This window comes from Pagrus major, chromosome 1 (assembly GCF_040436345.1).
Source record: "Pagrus major chromosome 1, Pma_NU_1.0".
Taxonomy (NCBI): domain Eukaryota; kingdom Metazoa; phylum Chordata; class Actinopteri; order Spariformes; family Sparidae; genus Pagrus; species Pagrus major.
Window position 1 is genome coordinate 24,530,613 of NC_133215.1, and position 15,920 is coordinate 24,546,532.

Sequence of the window (15,920 nt, forward strand, 5' to 3'; positions counted from 1 at the left end):
AAAGAGAGGGAGGAAAGGCTGGTGAGGAGAGGGACAGAGCTCAGGGGGATGTTGGGAGGAGACAGAGGGAGGGAGAGGAAGAGGTTATGATGATAGAGAAAGAGGAGGAGGAGAGAGAGAGGAAAGGGGGTAAATAGGATGCTGATAGGAGAAAGGGAGGAACTGAGGAGGAAGTTCAAGGAGAAACACAGAGATAGCATACAAGAGAGAAAGGAGAGGGAGCAGAGCAGGAAAGGCATCTGGGTCATTTACATAAATACCTCTGACCAAACTAAGAAGCCAAAACAACAGAAAACCAGAGAAAACTTCTTTATTTTCATCTTCTTTGATTTGGAAAATAACAATGTTGTTCATCACCGCCAAGATCTGGTGAGGAGCTTGATAGACATTGACAGACAATGTGCCTTAATACAGCCAGACTCATGATTTACTTCCTCTCATTTACATATTTTTAGAATTTTATTACAGACAACTTTACGAGCAGTGAATATCTGTTTTCCTGCTCCTATCCTATCAGCAGGACCACATCATCTGTCTGTGCCTTACTTAACCACAAGTCACTGTTTCAAAAGTCAAGCTGTTCTCTGATCTCCCACCGCTCTGGTTAGATAATGTTTATGCACGCTTGGTTGCGGTTATGGAAGATGATGGTCATGGTTAGAAGAAACTAGCATTGACTGTTGGTCAGAAACAGGAAACAAACACTGGTCTGAGTTGTTTACATGTCCAACCATCCCGATCTCCTCCCTCAGCTACATTTTTCGCTCTTGGACATCACACTGATTCCTCCTTTGCTCCTGGCGGACAAGAGTCATAATAACTACACCCACTACAAGGCTTTGTCACTTGAATATAAACATGCTGTTTCTTTAACCTTTTTTGCTCGATTGTTTGTTACACACAACCATGGTATTGTCCTTGGAAACTGTTTGAAAAAAGGGTAGGCCCTTTCAAAAAGAACTTGGCAGGTGATTGCACAAACCATCTCTCTACCCCATGTACCACGGGCTAACTTCAAGCAATGGTCACACCTAAACACGTCCATAGCTGCCAGTAGTTCCTCACAGGACGCTGATTGGTCCGAACCCCTGTGGGTCAGCCACAAGTGCATAGATTGATTCTCATGATCACATGATTTCCATCTTCCTCGCAGGGTAATCGTTTCTAGACAACTGTTGAAACGACTGGTGTTGGTGTTTTTCTCATGAGGAAAGTCTTGTTGATAGTCATGGCCATCCAATGTTAGACATATGAGCATTTTCTGACCAGATGCCCCTATGAAGCAATAACATTGTTTGTCAATGCCTTTCTACTACTTTGTTTTATTCTGATTATTGGTATAAAGCCAAAGTCAGTGGGTGCCTATATTTCCCCCTTCCTTCTGCTATCTGCATGTACTGTTTTTAAATCCCCATCGCTACGTGAAACAACAACACCTACCTCTATGCTAGCAACCTACACATCGACAGTGGCAAGTAACCTGTGGTTTACAGGTTCCACAGTTTACTGTGTGTCATGCAGTGTGGGAGTTGCTCTGGTCTTGACTTGGTCTAAACCCCTCAAGGTCTTGGTCTTGCCTCAGTCTCGATACACTCTGGTCTTGGTCATGGCTTGGTCTCGGTTTAGGTGGTCTTGACTACAATACTGATAACTATACAGACATAGCCAGTCTTCTCCCTGATGGTCTCTTGTTGGCTAACGTCGGCCACTTAGAGGAATCAGTATTAAGCTGAAACAATTTCATAACCAGTGAAAAGTTTCTTTGAATCGAATTTACATTTTTTAAGTTACAGAAGGTTAGGTTTAGGCATTTCGTATTTGTCATCGACACTAAAATGCATCATTTTAACTGTGATGCACTCTTGGTGCCCTGTGTCAAAGATGTTTACGGGGCTGACCATGAACCACAATGTCCTCAGTTGCAATCCAGCTAGAGACCTTTGTTTTTTGTTGTCTCATCCCATCTCTCCGTCTCCCTCATTTCCTGTCATCTCTCCTCTGTCGACTCTCCAATAGACACATAAAAGAAAAGATTGATCCACTCTGAAGACAATTTCCAAAAAGCTCAATTTCCTTGTGAGGAAAAATGTGGGCTTAGTGTGGACAGAGAGCAAAAAAGGTTTGCAAATGTAAAATGTAGGCGTCCTCTTAGAGGAGACGGAGGGAGAGAAAGGGAGATAGAGAGACAGCGAGCTGGACGAGGAGGAGGAGGAGAGGGGAGGGGGGGTGTCTTTGATCTCAGTGCATGTCTGCTATGCTGTTTTCCTTCAAGGCTTCCTGGTAAGTTTCAGTAGACACCAGCAGGTCCACTCTCTGGGATCGGACGCTAATGGATCAGTTAAAGGGGCCTATGCTTTATGGCCGGGCTAAGTGTTATCATCTGGGGTTAAAGACACTGACCATGGAGCAAACTCCTGCCAGATAGGCGCTCCTCTGGGGGATTACAGTAGGCCTTTCGCCAAAGTAAGGAGGCAGTTGAGGGAAAGTGGTGCTCATTCGTTGTTTTGTTTTGATTCATCTATCTCACTTTCTTCTCTCTCTTCTTTCTCATTTTTTCTCCCTCCTTTCTCTCTCTGTTTCCTTCCACCTTTCTGTTGTTCTGTCCACAGACACACATCAGGGAATACCTCTCTAAAGCTTCCTGATCGCTGTTTGAAACCATTTGTCAGTTGCGCAAGACAGAAAGCTGACGATGGATTCCAGAGGTTGAGTTGACCCCTTTCATACAGCAGTTTATCCGTGGGACCTGTCAGGGCCGACTGCTTCAAATACGATGCAGGGCCCGTCAGATAAGGATCACAAAGACAGAGACATGCCTCCTAAAGTGATCATTCTGTGTCTGTGTTTTTGTTAAACGAGCGCGCCGAGGGCTGGATTGACAGCTCAAAGACTCCCTCTAATTGAATGTGATAGATTCAGTCATTAAGTTAATTGGCAGCTGGTTTTGATCAGGACCTGTCACAGTCACTCAGAGATTTTATGGTTTAATTTTTGTAGACAATTGGAAAAGTTGGTCTCACAGTGAATACCAGCTCTGTGTGAACGCACCGGGCCTTTCAGTTATGACTTTTCATCACATCATGTTAACAGCATGTGCTGTGCCAATGTGTCACTACTGACGCAAAGGTAACATGGATCAGTGGGCCAGGTACCGGCTATTTACTGTTCTCGTGACCTTCAGTAAGATATCATTAAACTTTAAGTCCTGTTTTTCATTTTTCACATGAAAGAAGTACGAAGTGTACTAAATGTCATGAAGCAACATGAAAGGCAAGTCTGGATTTTATTTCTCTTTCTGTTCATGAAAACAAGAAAACTAACAATGAACTAATTTTGTTAGTGGCACCTGTAGAAAAAGCCTGATACGTGTTTTTCCTCTGTGCCATAGATCTTTGTTGTTGTCCAAAGCTATTATAGACACACATGAGCCACGCTGTCGCATTGGGAGGCATGTACAGGTCATTATGATGAACCTGGGCACTGTAGGTAACTTTGAGCCAATCCCACATTTGGCCTGCTGCTGTAAATACTCACTAAAGCACTAAATGTATATTAATCTGCCACTGAAACTAGTCCCCAACAAATACACTTTTTACTCCTGTTTGAATAACTTTTTATAAAACCTACAGTGCCCAGCTGTTTTAGGAAATTATTGATCCTTTTTTAAAAGCAAAACCATATGTTTGTGATTCACTTTTTAAGATATATTTCTCTTGTAGGAAAGAGTGGGCTTAGGGAATTATTGTGAGAAGGACTAAGAAATTGTTGCCTTGTCCCTTTATGTCACTATCTTTAAAAAATGTATGCTGCGCTTGGAGAGAATGATCGACAGCCCCCCTCCACCGCAGAAGCTGTATTGCTTCAATATAATTGGACTAACAAACTTTGGACATAGAACAAAAAATGATAAAGGTTAAATTTCAATGGTGGGTTCAACCAAATTACAAAAAAAAGACATTTTCTGCTACACATCCTTCATTGTAATTAAGTTACAATGGGAACTTCCCTCTGCAGAAAATAAATGTACATAAAAGCTGTTGACAGTGAATACTATGGAAATAGACTCTTTTAAGAGCACTACAAGCAAAGTCCCACACACTCAAGTTGTACTGGGGACAAATATCTCAAAACCTGAAATAAAAATAAAAATATGTGTCTTTCTAATCGTGTGTGCAGGCCTTTTAAAGTGGCAAGGCATAAATAACTTATTACTTTTTAAGGTATCTTTCTCTGACACTTGTCTCAGTGAAACCATATAATCCTCACATTGACTTCACTCTTTTTTTGTCTAACTGTCAATCAGAAAATGTTGCTGTCTAAACCTGGAAAGGTCCTTGTTACACACCAAAACATCTCAGTCAAGTAGAAGAGGGGACCTGTCGTAAAATAGCCAATAACACGTGTTTCAAATTGGCCATTGGTTATAGATTGGTTTACAAGGCTGGCTGGTTATCGGCCCAGTGGCATTTCCTCGCGTTGATAAAGCACCAGGGAGTTGTGGGTCAATTAGTTTGCCACAGCAGAAATTCCTGCAGACAGCCAATTAAAGCTGTTGGCCTGCAGTCATGAAGCACACTCTTCCTGTTGACGGCTCACGCAGTTATTCTGAGCCCCCGGCAGCTCCTCAACAGCTCTGCCGGTGTAAAATCTTATTCTAAGTCCAGCGCTATTATGAGAGCACTTTAGGAGATCACCATAGTTAGCTGAAATTGCTTTGAAAGAAACTAAAGCATGTGTGTTTGTGAGCTGCTGACGGACGGCTGACTCGGTGCATTGCTGTGATTGAGCTCCTTACTTTTTGCTTTTAAGTCTTTGTAAAGCGTATGCAAAAAGATAAACACAACATACAAAGAAATAAACAAAATCAAAAAGGGTTAAAAAGGAGTTCATTTGTTCAAAGGAGCAGTCAGTGCAGGGATGATTGGAGTGTGGGCCAAAGTGGTGCCAAGTGTAGACAAAAGACGACAGGAGATGATTGCAGGGAATCAATTTTCCATTCTGCTGGTCTGTCTTCGTCACAATGGCCTCCGAGAGCAAACCTATCTTCTGCAACGAGGAGAATAAACTTTTATTTTTTTCCCTGTGCTTCTGAGTCAGAAAAAAAAAACAGCCGCTGTCACAAGCTTTTATTATAAAGTCTTTTGTTCACGTACGGGCTGCAAATTGTTGTTTTTGTGACGTGACGCAAACGGAGCATGAGAGTAAACACTGGCCCGTTGTGGGATGTCGGCGGAGGTTTTTGGAGATCACTATATTCTTTGTGGAGGGCAGAAAGAGTAGCAGCTGAGTCACGAGGTGACGTGTGTGTGTGATGGAGTATAGAAAGTACCAACAAGCTCTCCTATAATCCTAAAGAAAGCCTACAAAAAAGACAAAGCGTGAGGCCAACATTTTGATCCAAATACAAACACCACCATCACAATCAACTTCAAAGATGACCCGTCTAATATGATCAGATTTAGTCACACACACACCTAAGAGCACCCTGATCTGTGTGTCTGTCTGTGCGCCCGGGGGCCTAAAAAAAACCAGAGTGGGTTCCTGGGATCGCTATCATCCTCGCGGCTACGACTACATGCATAACCACTTATGATCACTTATAACAAGTCTATAGACGCGGCGGGCGTCAGCTGATCCACGCCGACAGGCACAAGGAGCGGCACCCCGGGAGGATCCCCCTTTAAAGCCCAATTATCCCATGGAGCCGGTGCCGTTTCAAAGGCCAACAGTAGAAGATGTTGGCCCCTGATAAGCGACACATGTGTTCCATCACACTTAATTGAAGCAGGGTTTCCTGAAAAAGAAACAACCCTGGAGCAATATGACAAAACAAACAGATTTAAGGACATAACAACTGTATTTGTAATAGGAACGTTTTTCATGGTGCGTGGAAATTGCTTTTTGTGGGGCATATTTCTTTCTGCAAAAGACTGTATGTGTGTGTATTTCTTCTTCTTCTTCTTCTTTATTTTTTACTGGACATCATTCTGTCTTGGAGAGCGCACCATGACGATAGATTTCCAAACCTTCCCAAATTTGATTACAGGTCTGCAAAAACCTCAAACAATGCCGTGGCAAGCATGTCACTTACGGCCACAAGCCAAAGTCCTTCTCTGTTTTCTTTTTTTTTTTCCACTTCTCTCTCTCTTTCTTTTCATCCTTATGATCTGAAGTTAAGAATAAAGACATAAGTCATATGTTTTAACAGGAAACACGCAGAACAAATTTACAGCAAAAAAAGAAGAATGAAAGAGCTGAGCTGAATGGGGGAAAAGATAAATCTTGATTTTGGTGTAACGTAAACAAAAAAAAAAGGAGCGTATAGTGGCTTTAATTTTGGGAAGAGTTGGTGGAGTCCCTGTTTAGCTATTACATCATCTTTTGTGTGTTGATGTGCATATAAAAGTTCAACTCTTGAGAGACAGAAAATGTTGATGCAGTCATTCTCAGTTTTTTTTGTCAAAAAACGCAGGAGCCTTCCGTATCACAATGCATGGCTTTGCTCCCAGTCTTTTCCCATGATCTGTAGGATCTATTTAGCATTTACAATTTCTCATTTACGGGGATATTATTACCTCTCTGGCACCGAGCCCCGTTTTTGGAATCCCCCCCTTTAATGTTAAATCATGTGGACATTAAAGTCTTTCCTTGACTTACAAGACATGACATCTCTGGAAACATACAACCCGGGTCAAAGATGGAGCTCGTTAAAGGATTGTGCACGACCACAAATTCACAGAGAGAAGAGGGGATGGAGAGAAAAAAAAATGTTTAGTTAACTCAGACTTCAGTCGTCGGGGAAGCTCGGCTTTGTAACCGGCCGCTGGAGATGAGAGACAAAGACAGTTTTGTGCAGACTTCTCAATAAGGCTCCCCTGTCGGACTGAGTTCATCACAGGAAAATTGCGTTTGTTATCGACAATGGCTTTTAACAAGCACCACAAGCAACGAGGGGATATGACTGTAAGGAGATAAAACCTCAAAATAGCGCACACGGTACTTTTCTCCCTCTGATGTTAAATTAAGACCATGTTGTTCAAAAAGGTCAGATATGATTAAAAGCTGCTGCGCACACAAACTGCTTCTCTCTGCTTCCAGTGGCACCTGACTGATGCAACATTGGCTCTTTTCTTATTTCTTCTCAAGCAGATCATCCCGTCTTCCTCACAACTTAATGCTCCACCTTTAATTAATGCTCGACAAACTAATCTAAAACACTCTCAGCACACATCATTCAGCCAGTGATTCTCACCTACAGAGTATAAAGAGATCTCAAATTGACTTGTTTAGTTTTCACAGCGTCCACAGCCAACAGTCAGCCAGGCAGAACTACAGCTAACTGTTTGTCTCATTAGCTGCAGTTTGTATCCCATTAAACCAAGCCAGGGGGACACTTAATGACCCCACAGACAAGCAAATTACAGAGTTAATATTGTGATCTTTAATTAAACTTTACAAGCAAGCTTTAGATTTGGAAAAGTTATTTTAAAGTCTTATTTTTCCGTTGAAATCCAACACACGAGACTGCAGCTCCACAAGACAAAGTTTACACATCCCATAACTGGTCGATAATGCCATTCGCTTCATTTGGAGCACTTTTTTCCCTCTTCTCTCAGCTGAAATGCCCAACATCATGATGCAATTTGGGTTTTTTAATCACCGTTTTAGCAGTTACAGCGCGGCTGTCCGATTTCCTGCAACAAAAGTGTGTAGCACCATTAGCGCGAGTAATTCCACACAGCAGGCCTCCAGTTGTGCATGTGATGATCGGAGGAGAAGAAAACAACAGGCGTCACAATGGAAAACCTGAGCTAATGTCCTCGATCGTCCCACCTTGTTGTGGTCGTTTTCTGTGGCAATTACAATCTGGAGACAGAAAAACCCCGCAGATGGGATAAAATCACTCGGGTGTGTTGTTCTCTGGAGTGTGTGTGAATTTCAGGTGTGTTTAGTGTTAAATCGTCTGAAGACTGAAACCTGTGACAGTCCCACAAGATTTCCTAAATGGGTCTGGAGGAGTGCTGGAAAGTTATCGCAAGGTCAGCAGTGAGTCATGGAGCTGATGGCAGACCACTGGGGAGTGTGGTGCAGCGCTGGGATAGTTTGCTACTGTGTCATCGTTACATTAAGAGAAGTCAAGGTCGGGCGTTTTAAGTGCTCCCACAAAGAATCCCCTCTTCTCTCTGCGTTGGCCTGCACAAGTCATTTTATGGACAACCACGCACCTATAGTAAAGTGTATTTTTACATGTACCCAGTGCCATATGCCTGACAACACGGAGACTAACCTCACCGTTTTTGGCTCGCTCCGCATTTCAGTCCAACGCAGAAGTCAAACAAGCAGAGCCACGCAGCGGGTCAGATATTGAAAATGGTGCACTTATAGAGTGAAAAGCAAAACAGAGAGAATTCTTGTCCTGTTTTAAACTCTGTCTTATATAAACGTAGCCAGGGCTGGGGTGATATCTGATAAAATAGATCAAAATTACATTATTGGCTTTTATAGCCCACTGAAAACATAGCCCAAAGGTATGCTATTTGGCAGAGAGCAGCTCGTAATATGTCTAAGAATTGTTACCATCTGGCTTGACTGCGGGGAATGCTTCTCTCTTAAAAACCTCAAAGTCAAAATGATACAAGTAAAACCCAGCATTCATAACCAGGTTGGCTTTTTATGGTCGCCTGTCCACATCGATTTGGCTCCACGGTGTCTTGAAGATAACTCATGCCATTTAGAAGGGATCTTTTTTTCCTTCTAGAAGTGGGTTTCACCTTTTCTCTCTGATGCTACAGCGCCCGAATACAGTATTATATTTGAAGCACGGCTATTACTGCCTTAAAGAGGAGTTGTTTTTTGGGAAATCTGTCTGAAAAACAGTCTTTCTAGATACAACATGCCATAGAGATGAGGTAAGATGAGATACGTTTGCCTGCTTGGTTTCATCAACACAACCTCCCCACAACACAAACATACAATATGAATCCCTCCGCCTGCAAAAGAAAATGTTATCCGCTGACATTTTAACCCCTTTCCTCGGAGCTACACCCTTCTAATCGCAGTCCTGTACACAGTTTCAGCCCCCATTACCTTATTATGAGATTACAATGTCAATGTGCTCAGAATTGTGACAATTACAGTAAGTGGTGGAGTAATTTTCAGCATTAAATGGGGTCTTTGTGTGCTATGTTGCTGTATGTTTCCGCGGCCTGTCATAGGTTGAAAGAGGGTGTTCTGGCGTCGGGTCAGCTACGTTCTCATACATTCAGTAAGGTGAGCAGGTATACACATGCATGTGTGTGTGGAGGAGCATTATGTCCGCGTTACACATTCATGTTAGCAAACACACTCAGAGTCACACTGACAAGCTGCCATGGAGCAGGAATCCCTGTGTGTGTGTGTGTGTGTGTGTGTGTGTGTGTGTGTGTGTGTGTGTGTGTGTGTGTGTGTGTGTGCTGAGGCCTGTGGCATATGAAACATGAGTCCCTGTTTAGCACTGTGAACCGTGGGGGGGAGGGAAGGAGGGAGGCTGTTTTCTCAATGCCTCCTTGACCTGTCACTATTGATGATGTGTGTGTGTGCGTGGATCGGTGCGTTTATGCGTGTGCATGTGAGTGTGTGAGAATCCGGCAGACATCTACAGGGGGACAGCCACCCCCTCACCCCCCACCCTCCTCCCCCCGCTGCCGATATCCTCTCATGCCACCACCAACCCCCCTCCCTCCCTCCCACCTCTCGGCCTCCTCTCCTCCCCTCTCCTGGCGCCCCGGTATGAGAGAGAAAGCTGTTGTTAATAAAAAGTTTTCAAAGAATGGGATGAAAAGGGAGGTGAAATTGAGCGGCCCTGGCCGTATTATTTCTTCTCCGTATGGGAGCTGGCCTCTCGCGGTCTCTCCGACGCTCTCGGACCGGGAGGGGGTCGCTGGCTCGGTGACCATTACTGCCCCGGGGCCAAAGCAAATGATTTGCCTCTCTGAGGCTTCAAAGGGGAGCAATTACACTTAAGTAACCAAATGAAAAGATAGCCCAGCTTGGCAGCAGTTTGGGGGAAACAGTGGAGGCCTTTGAGGGAAGAGGTACCACACCTCAGGAGTAATATGTAACAGCTCGCATCACAGAGAAAAAAAAAACAAAAAAAAAAAACAGAGAAGAAGAAAATAAACAACAGAATATTCTGCCACTGAATTCAGAAGAAAAAAGGTGCTGAAACTTGCCCAAACCAAAACAACAACATCATTTAGAGTGGTTTACCAATCCAGCCGATAGCTCTTAAAGCAATTGTGGCCATATTGAAACACAGACCCAACCACTGGCCACTTTGGCGAGCGTGTCACATAAACACGTACTGTACGCAACATTACACTGTGGCAAATTTGGAAGAAATTAGATATGACAATTATTTTTATTTGTTTTTCTTCAACTTTGCTGTCTCTATCTGCTTTGTTTTTGTTTGTTACTTGTGCCTCAGAAAAGCTCCAATCACTCTTTGTTTCTCTGCTGCTTGTGTTTGTGCATATTGTCATCACTGTCAGACCAAGCTTTAAAAAAAGATATGCAAACGTCTCGCATCCAATGTTAAAACAAGATATAAATCATCCCTGTGCTGAATTCAACAATGAATAACATTAATTGCAATCTTGAGAACCATGAATCGTGGTTCTGTGAGTGGCACACACAAAGTCAGCCTCTCCCTGCTGATAAAAGACTTGAAAAAGGCCCTATTGAGTGAAGTGGAGACTGGGAGTTTGGTAGGGGAGCTCACCTGTGGAGAGGAGTCTATAGCTGCATAGAAGGCCCAACAGCTGCCAGGGTTGTAAGTCTAGGCACCTAGCAGAGCCGCAGAATGGGAAATGCAAGGCGCTCTTTCAATGCACTGCCACTTAGTAACAGAAGGCATGTGCCAAACTTGCAGAATGAGAATGAAAACTCCCCCTTCGGAGTTCACTAAATATCAGCAGCGACTCTCTTTTTATCCCCTCCCCTGCTCCCCCTCCTTTTCTCCCTCTCCTTTAGTCTATTATAATTCCTCCATAAAAGAACAATGGTTGACTGAAAGACCCCCAAACCACAGAGATATACCAACAATCGGCAGGGAGAAGGAAAAAGAGGGGGGACTCAGCTGAAGTGTGGAAGCCATCAATTACTGAGGGCCTAAAGTTAACATCCCAGCAGGATATGTGCATTAGAATGCAGATATAGGCAGGCTATGGGCAGCAGATGCCTAGCGGAGCGGTCAAAAGAGCACCGTGAGCTCACGAGAGGACATATGCAATGTGGGAGACTCTCGCCTCAGAATCTACAGAAGAATAGAAAATTAAATTGAATGATGATTGTAGTAGCGGCTCAAAAGAGCCATTGTGTGGAACTAACTGGAATCATGGGTTTGAAATGTGACAAACAACTGACATCTCACATTATGGATGCCAGTGCACATGGCTGTGGTGGAGCCTCAATAAATCTCACACATCATCAGCGTGATTGCCATGGATGTGGGGTTCGCCGCTGCAACAAGTGGCCCCGTCGGCTCCAGTCAGGTCAGAGAAACGCACCGTGATTCCTCCGCATGCACTGCCCTAACAGGATTTTCCCCTCTCACCACATCTCTCTATTCTGGCTGCTCAGCAAGACTCAGCCCTCTGGGCTTCCTCGCGCTGCTAATTTACACTAGCCTGCAGGCTACCTTCACAGTCAGAACAGTGCAATTGTATTTTCAGGCTCATTAAGCAATGGCACAGAGAAGGGGAGCTCTTACCCCCCATCTACTTTCCCGTCCACGCTCTGTTCAGTGGGGGAGAAAGGGGAGTACAGAAGAGATGAAAGGTGGGATAAAGAAATGGAGCAAAGTGCTGAATTATAGTTGTGAGGCTCTATCAGGTTGTTTGTGTTTACTACATCGGTTCTTTTGGGAGTCGAGGAGGAGGATGAGGAGGAGGAGAGTGCACAGTCGCCGCTCTCGATCTTCTGAGAACCAATCCGGCTGCTCGGTAGCAGCCCTATTCAGGATCAACCCATGCTTGTTTATTTGAAAGAGACCCCGCTTTTTTAACTTCCCACCCTCTCTATTGTTCCACTTCTCATGGGGAGGACTTTGAAATTGTAATCTCAGGATATTCAAACACACACGTTTATTCTGACCTTTGGTGCCTGCAATAACATTATTACTGTCAGACAGGCATCGCCAATTTGGATCTATGCTGCATTCAACCGCTTTGATTTGAGCCTTTTGTTGACTTGTAAAAGATTTATACGACGGGTTAGATTAAGGAACGAGGGCTGAAACAGGTGACAAACATCCATTTTTTGCCATCAAAATAATTAAAGGAAGTTGTGCGTATTTTCAAAGAGCGAGAGTCTTGCAAAAAATCTATTTAATCCACAACTAATCAGTAACTGCTGAAAAACATTTCCTGTAAACAATCTAATTAGTGTCTTTTGTTGTAATTAACCTCATGCCTGGTCACTTGAACCAACTATCTAAAAAAAAAACACTATAAACTGTCACACATTTAGACACGTGAGATCAGAAAAGACACATTTTCAAGCATAAAACTACATTTTGTCAGTTTCTGTCATTATTGGTGAAATGATTCTTGTTTTCATTTCCTTTTTGGAGCAATAAAACAATACATCTATTATCAATGTAATCCATCCATCATTTTGTGAAATTTGACTGTTCATTCAACTATAAAGAGTGGATTATCATCTCACTTACAGTGTTGAAATGAAACCAAAGAAGAAAATTGGCTGCAACAAATTTCATATATTTCTCTGACTGCCAGCTGATACATTTTTATGACCTGCAAAAGAAAAGATCTCATATAATATATTCCCAATCGCTGTAATTTATTCAATAGTTGCTGGTTTTGGCCTCATTGGGATTTGAATCCAGCAGCGAACGAGAAAATTGATGCTGCTGCCTTGAGTCTTTTCTCTCAAATCTACTGCATCACAGTTTTGGCTGCTAAGAGCGTATGAGATTGTGGCGACATTCTTCGGTTTGTGAATGAGACCACAGAGTAGCCACACAAAGTTCCTCGTCCCCAGTCCTCAACCTAACTCGCCCACTCGCATTGTCTCTAGACTTTCCTCAAGAATGTGGATTTCTATGGCCGACGGCAAGCCAGACAAAATTGCCAATTGCATTGTCACCTCTTGTGGTTTTTCTCCTCAACAATCTCCATTGGCAGCAGAGTTCAGGAGGAACCCTCTCAACGAAAACATCTGTTTCTGAAGATCCTGGAGTGGGAAACAGTGTTAAAGATGTTATTCAAAAATGTAGTCATCAGTGTATGTACACTGAACATTAATTATACATACATACAATACATTAATTTCAGCTTGAGTTCAAAATGCAATCCCCACCACCGTGGTCGAGAGAAATAAACCCCGTTGTGTTTAAGGTTTGGATTCAAAACAGCAGCTATAACAGGACATCTCCTGATTGCTTTTTTACAGCCCAAAAAAGAAGCCATGATGAAGGCAATTTGCTTCCTTTGCTTCAGCACGGCAAGAATATTTCCCTCATTACCCTGCATTCAAACACAGGGCACACTGATGCCACAAGAGGAAGTGGCTTTGGCAGAAAATGTCAAACCAGCGTTTAAGTGCAGGATTGAAGCCGGTCTGATGTGGATTGGATCAACTTGTTAAGTCAAATGAAAGGTCAAGATATTTTTCCACAGCGTTGAGCAACCGTAAGAACAGTTATTTTAACTGCTGTTAAACGGAGAGCGTCACGCTGGTCACCTTATGTGAGGCAGGCACACGAGTCGAGGTGTTGACAGAGAGAGAAAGCTAAAATATTACACAGAAATGTAGATAGTTACCTCTCGATTTCATGCAGAAATATTTCTCTCCTACGTCTAACATCTGATCACTTGAGGCGAACAACTTCAGCACAATATCCCTCCCTCCTCCTGCTGTTTTCCGACAAGAAAAGTGAGAGCGGAGTGATAGCGACGTGTCGGGACGCACTCGCTTGTCCTCATCTGCTCTGCGCTGTCATGTCAGCAAAGTGTCCATCTCGTTGAGGCCTGTAGCTGCAGGTCTTTGTGCCACTGTCGACACATCTCACAGGGATTGGGTTCCACAGCTCGCTCACTCCTCTAAATGATATGTTTGTTTGTCGGAGGGCCTCAATACAGCAGGGAATTCACACATTGTTGATGGAGGACAGACACTAGGTCGTCTGGACTCCCACAAAGTCTGGTTCATCAGCTGGTGCTGCACCTGAAGAGTCCAGTCTCGATTGGATCGTCTTTTACCAAGCAAATATATGCACGTTAGAACTCGTAAAGTCGGCAAAAACTTTGGTACACAACTTTGACGTCATATTTACAGAAACCGACACGTTCTCACTCCCAACTCGTCACATTCAGCAGCTTGGTCAGTAGCCTTCAAACTATGACACCCTACCGAACCCTCTAGCATCGGTTTTGCATGTGAAGAGTTCCGAGGTCAAGAAGTAAAAATATGTAATAAGTAACATCCGGTTAGACTTTTAAAATAAAGCCTGCTGACAAACAGTTCACATATTATGGCGTATGACCTTTTGACTGTTATTAAACAGCTGCAGTTTGGTTAGAAAAAGATCATGCTTTAGGTTAAAAAAACTAAATTCAGTCTTGTAATTTACGTAAGTGTTACGTAACGGAACATTATGTAATGTAACATCAGTATGTCACTTACATAACGTTAACTTACCTACCTAACATAACTTAAGGACAAATCACCCTTTGTCACGAACAGAACGCAAAGCCCAGTCTCTGGAGGGCAGGTCCAGAGTATGACCCATCTAACCACCCCAACTACCCCCTGACTCAGACTTTTCTCGCACTTTCTGCCACTGCACTAGAGGCGCTTCAAGAGGTGAAGCTGGAGTGATAACTGTGTCAAACTTAGAAGCGTATGGCCATTAACCAGTCTGCTGTTTTTGACTTGTGAGTGATAACAGGCTGGCAGAAACATGGCCGACAGAAGTAAATGTTTGGTTGATGGTTAAAAGCTTTTTATTAATTTACCTACTGCATATCAATTTTTTGCTCACGTGATTTGTAACATGTTATTAGGTTGTAAACGAGAGGCCTAGTTAGGAAAGTTATCAGCATTAACCCTGATAACAAGTGAGGTGAAGCAATAAACTACAACACTTCTTCATTGTAGTGCCCATGTTGTCAGAAGCTCAAGATCACAGCAGTGAAGAATGACTTCGAAAATATTTCAAAATGTGACCATCTAAGGAGTACGTGAATGCACTATAAAATTGTTCTCTCGCTTGGCCCTTGCACTTTATGAACTGGTTAAGTGGTTTCGTCGAAGCATGAGAGTACTGAAAACGACCCCCGCGTGTACACGTAAAGAAGTTTTCATTTCTGGTGCCGGCTGAGGGGAAAGTGCTTCCCATCGAGCTCGCACCGACCTTGAAGGACAGATCTGCTTTCAAACTCACTAACACCTTCTGACACAGTTCACTCGCCTGCATGCTGTTACAGAAATGTCTTTTGGGGTAGGGGTGAGGGGGCCCGAAGCTAAATACACTGGACCAAACACCAGGGGAGGAGAGGTAAGTGCACTTCTTGTGTAGATTTATCTCTGGGTGTACCTGGATCGGATGAATCTCTGTATGAGTCTGTGTGCTCCGCGGGCCGACTCTCATCCCCCTCTTGCACGACACTGCGGAGATGAGATAGAGGGAAGGGTACACGGTCGCTGGGATTTAAACCCAAACCAGCTGGGTGAGGAGAGGCCCCCGGTGTGTGAGGAGACAGAGGGCCGGCTTTGTCAGATAGAAAATGAAGGAGCCGGCTCAACATCAGGATTTACTCAAGTTGAATCGTCAAACAAAGTTGTGCCTCTCACCTGATGAGGGCTAAATTGTTCTTTGCACCTGAGGGCTTTAAGAGGCCAGCCGTTAGCTGTCTCAG